At 37.0% G+C, this 11213-nt stretch overlaps 1 long non-coding RNA gene across 1 annotated transcript; it reads left to right on the top strand.

The window, feature by feature from the left end:
• The first annotated feature begins 5994 nt into the window (after nucleotides 1-5994).
• On the top strand, nucleotides 5995-10371 carry LOC109016331. Its single transcript, XR_004801682.1, has 3 exons — nucleotides 5995-6025; nucleotides 6143-6226; nucleotides 10212-10371. It is a non-coding gene; the product is annotated as an uncharacterized LOC109016331 (long non-coding RNA).
• The last annotated feature ends 842 nt before the right edge of the window (nucleotides 10372-11213 follow it).

The raw sequence follows: 11213 nt of genomic DNA, 5'->3' as shown, positions 1-11213 counted from the left end.
AACTTTTGTGTCTACTTCTAGAAACTTCGCAGGTTTGCTTATTTTCCACACTCTTTTCATCGTGTTCTCCACCACCTCTTTGCTAATATTTCTGTCCATACACACTTTTCCCACTAAGCTGCACTCACCTTTGTAGGATATCTCCTCTCCAACAGCTTCATCAAAGACTATGGCAGCTTCTTCATCTTCCAGCAAATGCAGTTTATTCCATTGCTCCTCTAAATCCTCTATTCTTTCGACCTGTTCTTTCAAGAGTTTTCTGTATTTTCCGACCTTCTCTTGGCTGCAGTCACCCTCAGCACCTTCCTCCACCGTAATCCTCCGTACTCCACTCACTCTCTGTCACTTTTTCACTCCGTACCACCACCTGAATTCTGTTAGAATCTAGTAGACTCCACTACTTCACCTCAAGCTCCCATTATGTGGGAGAGAGAGAATAATATTTGATAAACTCAAACTTAATTCTTATTCAAATAAGACTTTAAACTTAATAAATTGAATATGATAAAAAATAAGTCACATTATCAAATATATTCTAACACAATATCCTAACAATTTAAAAAAATTCTAATATAATTTGTGGCTGAGCAGCGGCACTCTTAAAAAAAAAATCCTTTGTCATTTAATGCATGCTAACAACAGACCTTAAGCTGCATGATAATGATCTATATAATCTATATCTATTTGAGAAAGAGGTTTTGGTTATTTCATATATTGATGATTGAGAAAGTCTATTTTGCCTTTTCAATTTGACACTTCCATTTGACCGTTGGTCAAAATTAATTTTTTTTTTTTACTTAATGGTTAAAAAAGTGATTTTAAATATATTAATATATTTTTTTTTTTAAATATATTTAAATATGTTAAAAAGATATAAAAAAAAAAAAAAACTTTTTATGCTGGGCGGTATGCCGAGCGGTCAAGTTGGGGCGGCATAATAGCCGCACCCATTGATGATTATAGACCATCTCAATCACCATTGCAGTTGGGGTTGAGCAGCGGCATCCTATCATTAATTTTGTCATTTAATGCTACCAACCGACCTTGAGTTGAGAAAGAGCGTTTGATTATTTCATATATCCATTATTATAGACCATCTCAATCATCATTGCAGGCTCTATATCATGACGCATTAGTAGTTAATTAACGTCATTAATCCACGTTTACATGACGTGTCAGACAAAGAACCCAAGAAAATATCATCTTCAAATTCTTTTTTTTTTTCTTTGACAAAGAACGTGTACATATATATATATATCTTTTGTGCAAGGCTCCATTAAACTATATTTGAATTTCTCCCAATTGATCTACAGTTTCTCGCAGATCATTTTGTTTGACAGACGTACGTACGCCGGCATTAATTTAATTAGGATCATATGAAGTAGTTATCTCTGTATTAAAAGCCAATATATATAATATATATATATATTGATTTTCTAAGAATTTTGAGTGAACTAAATATATATATATATATATATATATCTATCAGTTCTGCATCGCTTTCTGCATTTATAATTGTGGGGAATTATTTTTACCTTCTATTGCATGGGTTTGTCATGTTGTCTAGCTAGTTCGATCGTGTATTTGCAACATTCCTATGTGAAGCTGATCTTCCTCCCTTCAACCTACACGATAATATGCCTATTAATGTTTTAATATTATTGATGGGGGATTGATTTAATTTGATTGTCATGTCGACTTTATCATTATAAATAAACAGATAGGTCATTGAATAAGTCCAATAAAAAAACTTAATTAGTCTTAAAAAAATTATCAAAGTTAATTTACACAGATAGGCCATTGATCGTGATTCACACTTTGTGGCACTGTCGAACCATTAATACAACCCCGGATTCTTCACACATGTGGTATTTACTTAAAAGCCTTATATAATTTTTTTTTATTGCATATGATAGCCTATATACGATCGTGGCAAATAGTGTGTTGATAACACGAAAATTGTCCATAGAAAAACAATAAGTTTTTTTGCCACGAGATTACGTCGGCAAGTAAAACTTTGTGGGAAATAATTTTTTGCCATGACCTAAATGATTTTTGCGACGATAAAAAGTCACCGCAAATAAACATCTCAAAAATATTGAGTTATTTGTTTTTTACGGCAAAGTTGTTGACTATTTTTGACGATGCGTTATCGCCGAAAATAATAATAAAATTAAATATGGTCTTTTCCCACGAAAATTGTTTGTGGAAAAAAATAAAACCTTTAACCATCATATTACGCGGTGAGTAAAACCATACTTTGTGGGGAAAACGGATTTCGCGGCGAAAAATTTACGGGGACGTTTTATTACTGCAAATTAGTTTAATCTTCACCGCCATAAATTTGAAGATCAAAAGATAAAGCGCCTAAATTAAAACTTGACTCTCTTTTCCCCCTCACTTCTCTTTTCCCTCTCTCTCCTCCCTCCCCCTTGCAGTCGACGGAACCCCTCCCCTGTTCCCTCTCTTCTCCTTCGGCCTCGAAGCAGCCGCTGGCCACCATTGCAGCGCCGTGCCACCACCCCTCGCTGAACCCAGCCTCCCCACTACACCTCTCTCTCCCTCTCCTCCTCCACCGAAACGAGCCTCCTTCCCTCTCGGCTTCTCCACATTGCCGTCGCAACCCTCACCCTAGCCACCGCCGTTTGTTGTCGACGGCACTGACAACCCCTCGCAGGCTCCCTCCGTTCATCCCCCCAGCTCCCCCACGATCTCTCCCTTCCCTGTAACTCCCTCTTTCTCTCACGGGTCTCCACCATCTAGATCCGCCGCCAAAAGCCCATCTCTCTGCCACTCCCTTTCTTCTGTGCCGAGCACTCGATACCCCCAACCCCAACCCCAACGCCTCTCTCAGCCCCTCCAAACAACCCTTGCTCAACATTTTTCCCACTTATTTGTAAGTGTTGGATTTTTAAGATTTTATGCATACTGAATGTAATATGAGGTTTAGATGATTATATTTTGTGTAATGGGTTATATTGAACTCAAGTGTTAGGTGATAGAATATGTATATTTATGTTGGATTGGATTACATAGGCGACCCGCATGTTGATATGCCTTATAAATTGAGTTTTGTATATGAGTGCATATTGATTTAGTTGAATATTGAATTAACAACTTTGGATATTCAAAATGAAAGTGAACCCATTTTGCTATTGTTTGCATTCAAAAAGAAAAACATTATTTTTCTTCTTCAATTATTTGAGAAAACGTCACCTTTTCTGCTCAAGAATTACCTTTTGGAATTTCTCATGCAAGATATTTTCTTTAATTGTTATCTTCACAATTGTTATGGCATAAATTTCTTTTGGAGTAGAATATGAGATTTTGGTAGTTTAGTAGCAGTACATCTTATTCATCTTTTTTTCAGATTGTCTTGGGGATGATTTGCAGTGGAACGCCCCGTACCCGAGGGTCCGGAGAGTTAACTCATGTCACTTAAAAATCATTTTCCTTCCACATAGTACATATTCTAATCCTTCCCAATCGCACAAAATACTCATATTTACATCAATTACTCCAGAATAACTATTCTAAGACGATACAAAATTTAATATAAACATCAATCTCCCAACAAATCACATCATCAGAGCACAACAAGCTTACTGAATGAAAATCCTCAATACCCATATAAACCTTCTATGCTTAAACCATCATTCTTAACTCTTCTCACCCATGCTCCATATCTTTGATCCTCAACTGAAACATTCAAATCATCTGAAAAATATTGTGGAGATAAAGGGTGAGTTATCAACAACTCAGTAAGCAGAGAACATATACTAGCATGTAAACATGAGCCTTTTCAGAAAGTTCAATATGCAGAAATAAAACATTTTATTTTTATATGCAGATCTCAGAAAACATGTTATCAGAAAATCAGAGCGACTTTTCAAGCATTTCATACTCAAGTTAACAATTCATATTTGAGGATCTATTTCATATTCAAAAATGCTTTGGCATAACATAACTGAACATCTCAATCTTATCATGTCATATCATATACCATGTTTAACCCCCGTGGTAGGGTTGTGCTATCCCCGGTGGCCAAACCAGGCAGTATCATGTAGTGAACTTCCCATTTTTCAATCTCGGAGCCCCGAGTGTGCATACAGGAAAGAACACGTAAAAAGACCACTTTGTTTCCAAAGTGGGTGCACTCATATCATATCATGGTGGTACCAACCATATCACGTGAACAGTATCATCATATCAGAACCATATTCAGAACAGATAAGTATGCAAAAGTTTTATCATATCCATATCATATCAAAACACGTGCGAAACATATTCATATCCTTTCTATTTGATCAAAAACAGATCCATATCATTTCATATCATATGCATAAAAATTTCAATGACATCATATTCGCTCTTTTGTATATTTTAGAAACATGTCAAATATTGCTCATGTCTACACATTTCATGTCAGACATTTCTTTTCTCTTTCATACGTATCTCATGAGGGAATGCAAAACATATACTGAGGTTGTTTTTCACTTTTTCTTTTTAAAACAGCATGCACATTTTTACAAACCAACCTGAGTTCATTTCTTTTTATGCAAATCCAGCATAGGAACCCCGCTTACTTGGACGACTTAACTTTTCCAAAAATTTCCTCAAAAATGTCGAGTCGACTATAAATCGTCACCTATAAAAATAATCACGTAATTTCTGTAAGTTTCCAATAGATCACATATGTCAATATTTAAGCCTAAGCTTCTTAAATAACCTATTTTAAATTTCTCAAAACTTAAAACCTTCATAATCCCAAAATATATCATTACTTCATAAAATCACCAATATCCACCACAATCCACGTCATACACAAAACACCAATATTTAAACCCGAACAGCCAACAAATCTCATAGTCTAAACCAATCATACTAACAACTCCATCACCCAATCCAATCAACCTCGTTACTCCTCGGACTCAAACCGGCAAAACCAATAAGCAATTAAATACAGTGTAATGTGCTAGTGCAAAAATACATTAAATTCACGAGAATTCTTTGAAAAATACTTACATTGCAAGAAGTGGCGGCTCAGCAACGTAACAGTGTAAAATACACTGTGGCCGTGGGTCTCAAAAACCCACTTCTCAACGGAGACAAACCAAGACCCAAAATTGATAGGGTAGGGCCTAGAGAGGTCGGTGAAGCCAATGGTGGTGGTGGTTTGCCGTGGGTGGCGGCGCAAGGGGTGTTTTAGGCCAAAAATGCACAAATCGGAAATGGACTTGGTGGGGCTTCACCGGTGACGGATCGGAGCCGGGGTTGGGTCCATTGGGTAGCTGGGAGGTTGGGGATGAAGTGGTGAAGAGATGGTGACCGGTGGTGGCGCGACGGCGGCGCGCGAGCACAAAGAACGCCACGGCTTCGCGGGGTGCGTGCGGGCTACCGGCGGCGAGGTAGGGGCTGGGATTTGGGGGGTGAGGTCGCCGGCCGGTGGGGGAGCTAGTTGGCCGGGCGGTGTCATGCATGGCGGCGCGACGGCGGTGGCCTGGGTGAGGAACGACTGCACGGCGAGAGAGAGAGAGAGAGAGAGAGAGAGAGAGAGAGAAGAACTCGCGCGCGGGGAGGAAGACCAGGAGGAGAAAAAGAAAAAAAAAGGAAAGAAGAAAAGAAAAAGAAAAGGAAAAGAAAAAAAGAGGGAAAAGAAATGAGGTACAATCCTCACATCTTGGGTCATAAAAATGATCCAACGGAAACGATTTTAAAACTGCAAGTGAAATAAAATAATTCAAACACAGTGATTAAATTGAAAATAAATAATTAAACCCAACAATAAGTTAATTTAATTCGAGAAGAAATTTAAACACATAACAATAATTAATTTAAAAAAAGCACTTCAAAAAAATAATTTTCGTAAACTAAAAAATCATAAAAATAGTCTAATTAAGAATCCAATAATTTTAAAACAAGAGAATAAATTCTGAATCAATAAAAATAATTCATTCATTAAAATACACTAAAATACGGGGTGTTACATGCAGGATGGAGATGAGTTGAATGATTGTCTTGAGAAGTACGTTCATGCTTAATCCTCTACGTTATGCACATATTTAATATAAGTAACTGCTCTGCCTATGAATCTAATATAGAAAGCCATTATGCTCATATTTTTTTTCCATCTCTTCTCTAGCTGTTGCAAAGGCCTTAAGACGTGCTGCTGAGGGAAAGGCTTCTGCTCAAGCTGAGGCAGCATGGAATATGCTGGAGTTTAAAGGTTTTTCTAATGTTGAACAGTAGCAGCATTAATTTATGTATACTTTTTATGTTATTTTAAGTATGTGGAAGAACGGGTCTTTAATTGTAACATCCCGTATTTTAGTGTATTTTTATTGAAGGATTATTTTTATTTTATTCAAAAAAATTATTCTCTTGTTTTAAAGTTACTGGATTTTAATTGGGTTATTTTTAGGATTTTTAATTTGGTGAAAATTAATTTTTATGTGCTTTCTTAATATTTATTTATTACTGTGCATTTAAATTGTTTTCCATATTTAATTAATTACTGTAGGATTTAATTATTTCAATTTGACTTTACCATTACGTTTAAATTATTTTATGTAACTTGTGGTTTTGAAATCGTTTCCGTTGGATCATTTTTGTGACCCAAGTTATGAGGATTGTACCTTATTTCTTTTCCCTCTATTTTTCATTTCCTCCTTTTCTTTTCTCTTTCTTTTCTTTTTCCCCTTATTTCTCCTTCGGCCTATCTCCCGCGTGCGACCAGCCTCCCTCTCTCTCCCCGTGCATTTCTCCCCTCCACCCAGCCCGCCGCCGTGAGCCGGCGGTGACCGTCACCGCCCGTCCCATTTGGTTCCCCAGCCGCCGGCGACCTTACCCCACCAACCTCACCTCCATTCGCGCCGCCATTAACAACCAGTAGCCCTTCAAAGCCGCGGCGTCACTTTCGCTCCAGCGCCACCGTCGCACCACCATTGGCCACCGTCTTCACACCACTTCATCCTCAATCTCTTGGCAACCCATTGGACCCAACCCCACCTCCGATCCGCCACCGGTGAAGCTCCACCATCCACATTTTCGATTTGGGTATTTTGGTCTTCTACCGCCCATTGCGCCGCCACCCACGGCTAACCACCACCACCACTAGCTTCACCGACCTCCCTAGGCCCTACTCCATCAATTTTGGGTCTTCGTTTGTCTCAGTTGAAAAGTTGATAATTGTGACCCACGGCCACAGTGTATTTTACACTGTGGTGTTGCTCAAACGTCGCCTTTTTCAACTTCGTAATCCTTCGGAAATTGCTATATTGCACTGTAAGTATTTTCTAAAGAATTCTTGTGAATTTAATGTATTTTTGCACTAACACATTTCACTGTATTTGAACTGTTGATTGGTTTTGCCGAACTGAGTCTGAGGAGTACGGGGGTTGGATGGATTGATGATTGGAATTGTTTGGTTGGATTTGATTGGGTTGGTTATTGATGGTTGTTGAATTGTGTTGGTACATGTACATTTCATGATATCATGCATGATCATGTTTCTAAAGGAAAACTGGATTTTCGTGTATTGCATTCATGTTCATGTGTTTATGAAAACTGGGTTTTCATGTGAGAATGGAATTTGGGTGCGTGTGTATCACGACCCCAAGCCGAGATGGGGTATTATCTCTATGGAGCTCCTCTGGTTACTCGGGAGCGAAATATACTGAGTAACGTCCCCTGGATTGTCGCCGGGCGACAATGGGATCGGACGAGAGATTCTTGCCGACTCCGTGGTCCTTCTGCTGGCGGGGACTAGAGGATGTCTGGCCATGTACGCACTGGGTGCGGAACTGGGCATCGCTCGTTGCGTAGTGGGTGCTCGGCCATGAACGCACTGGGCGTGGAACTGAGTATCGCTACGAAGCCAAGACGTGCGGATGGTCCCTATGGGAGGCCATGGTGCATAGGGTAATAATGGATTAAATGGGCTATTTTCTGGAAAAATAGTGTGAGTTGGATTTTGTGTAAACCATTTTCTGGGAAAATGTTTTACGGATATTTGGGCCAAATAGGATTTTGGCGTGTCTTGGAAAATAATCATTTTCGGGAAAAATGATGTTTTGAGGAAAATGCATATCTTATCATATGCATGCATGTTGGTTGCATTAAATGCATTTTTATTCCTAAGAATTATTTGGGTTATACTTACCTGCAGTACCATTTTGTGGAAACGCAGATTTTGATGCAGATGAGGAGGAGGAGGGCGAGCCTGAGGAGACGGCTCCGCTCGAGGAGTGATCTGGGATCACTGGCTTAGTTATCTTATTTTACTTATTTGTAATTTGGAACATGTGTTAAACTTTATTTTAGATGACTGTATAACTTCTTAAATCCTTTTACTGATGTTTACTTGTATTTAAATTCTGGTACTTAGTAGACTTAATTATCCGCTGTGTTGTTATTGTACACTGTCGCATGTACACACACTTGGCACTTTCGTTGGGATGTGTGACCGTGTTGTCATCATCCCGGCGTCTCGATTCCCGTGTTTTCCTTACATGGGGGTCAGGGGCGCCACATTAATAGTAGGAAATATAAATTGACCTCAACTTAAATAAGCCTAATCCCGAATAATTTTGAGATGGTTATTGCTATCCTTTTCCATGATTTAGTTCTTCTATTCAAGGCCAGGCAGTTCTTTGGTACATACTTCCACCATGACCCTATAGCTCCACATAAACTTTTTTTTGAACTCTTTCTTTTCTTTGTAAATAGTTTACTAATACCATATCACTTCCTCTCTGTCATAGATATTGGTCTTCATTGTACTTTCATCATAGTTTGCTTTATTTATTTATACTTTCGTCATATTATAGTACTTGTTACTTATCATATTTATTTGCATGGCTTCAACCAAATTAAGTTCGATCATAGCTTTAAAATAATTAATGGTGATTAATTAATGGATGAATTACTTAGCCCCTTTTCTGCAAAAAGTCAAAGAGGTATGCATGCCAGATCCATTTGCTTTAATTTGGTCTTACTAAATGAAATTTTGATTGATTATTGATCTTGGTTGAACTTGATAGCTTTGCCATCTTATGAAACTTGAGCCTGATCTGTTACTAACCATTTAGTCTTGTAGTTTCGTTGTTTCAGTTTAGTGGTGTTGAGTTTATTATGCTTATTTAATTAATTTTGATTCACAAGTGGTCTGTGCAGCAATCCAGTGATTCCTTTAATTACATTGGAGCTTAGTAGGAAGGGCAAATAACTATATATTGTGGCAAGTGAATACGTATTTTCTATTCCTGTGAGAGCTTATCAAACATTTACATCTATTAGAGTTTTTACTTTGTAGGTGTGATACATTGATGCTATGAATGGGGATCTTAATATTTAATCATGTAAATGAAAATTTTAGATTTACTATTTGTAGTTGCATGTGTGCATCTTAATGTGTAATTGTTTCTTCTGTGGACCTTCGCTTCTTTTTCTTCTTTTTTTTTTTCTTTGTAAAGAAACCTGCACAATCATAATATGATTGTGAAGCATTTGTCAAAGGGTTCAAGAGTTTGAAACTCCATGAAAAATAATTTATAAACTGTGTATTAGTTGACTATGATACATAAAAATGAAAATGTCGGACCAAAACTTTTTCTAGGTTTTTGTGTTTATAAAATCCACACCCCCCCCTCCCCCAAAAAAAAAAAAAAACAAATTGAAGGATGTCCTGTTTCTTTTTTTCCCCTTGATGAATGATGGTGAGGCTAAAAACAACATTATTTTGGTTTCATCTTTAGTTCCTGCATGGTTATTCATGTGAGTTAATACCATCCAGATTTGGTAAAAAAATAAAGAGTAAAAGCACGACTGGCAAGACAAAAGAATCTAAGAAAAAGAGTTGGTTTTCGGTACTACAGTTGATAATGCTTTTTCCCCTTTATCTAGATCACTTGTAACTTTATCATGCAGTGATGGATGTAATTATCTGTTTCAAACTACACTTACAATTTCCTTTATATATGCTAATATATTTTATGTATATAACTAGAATTAAGTGCACGTGTCTTATTGCTGGATAATTTTTGTTGATATATTGTTTTTACAATTCTTAACTCTTTCATTGTTATGATCTAAAATTTTGACAGGCTGATGTTTCATGGAGATCTTGTGAACCTGATTTCTTACCTCTTGCCATGATTTTGTTGGAAGTTGGGACTCACATCTTTAACCTTGTACTGTTATGACATTTGCAGAAACTTGGACGAAGTTCAGATCGTGAAGTTTTGTATTGGAGAAGCCACTTTAAAGCATGTTGTTATGATTATTATTATTGTTAATCTGCGTGCTCTTGTAGGACTCTTTCTGTGCTGGTTTCTTATTACTTTCTAGAGAATGCCTGTTTTTCCATTTTTCTTTCTTTCTATTAGCTATTTGAACTTTTTGCAGTATTATGTCACTGCTTTTTTTGTTAACATTTTCATTTGACTTTTTTGGGTTCCTAAGTTTTTATGGCTTGCTCAATTCAATTGCAGAGTGATAATGATTCAAGCACAATCAGGATGATGAGGATCATGATAACTCTGATCACGAGTCACGTCCACCAGGTCCATGTTCATACAAGTGTCTAATTGCTATTAATGTTGGAAAAGCAAAGGGTGGTCTATAGGAGGCGTTAAAAGTTGAATTCAACATGTATTTGATTGAATTGAATGATATTTTATTTTGAATTAATATTTTTATATTTTGCACTATGCTTTAAATTACTAAATGAAATTAATCAATTTTATAAAATATATATTATTTTTTACAAATAACCATTTCATAAAACTAGGCAAACGTGCTTTGCACGTAGCTCTCACCTAGTATATATAAGTAGATGTATTGGTATGCACACATTTTTGCATGCTATGGTGTGCCCTTACTCAGTTTGGCATCAATGCATGCACCAGTACTCAATACTTACTCCAATATTAAAAAAAAAATGCCTAAATTCTGCTCCATTGTATCCTTGAACCAAGCATGACCAAAAGTTGTCTAATTGGACATCCCTATATCTTCCAGTAAGTGCATTATGCACGATTTTTATCCAGAGTAAAGTTCTAGTTTTGCTAATGGATTTAATTTTCATTCTTTTTTTAAAGAAGACAATAACATATTTCATTACTTTTGCATATGAATTCTGTGTGCAGGGTTGCTTTGAAACACTTGAAGATAGACCGTGTCATCAAATATGAATACTGTTTTTAAGTGTTAGT

Source organism: Juglans regia, chromosome 6 (genome assembly GCF_001411555.2).
Source record: "Juglans regia cultivar Chandler chromosome 6, Walnut 2.0, whole genome shotgun sequence".
Classification (NCBI taxonomy): Eukaryota; Viridiplantae; Streptophyta; class Magnoliopsida; order Fagales; family Juglandaceae; genus Juglans; species Juglans regia.
Note: the sequence above shows the minus strand (reverse complement) of the source record. Positions and strands in the feature narration are given on the sequence as shown.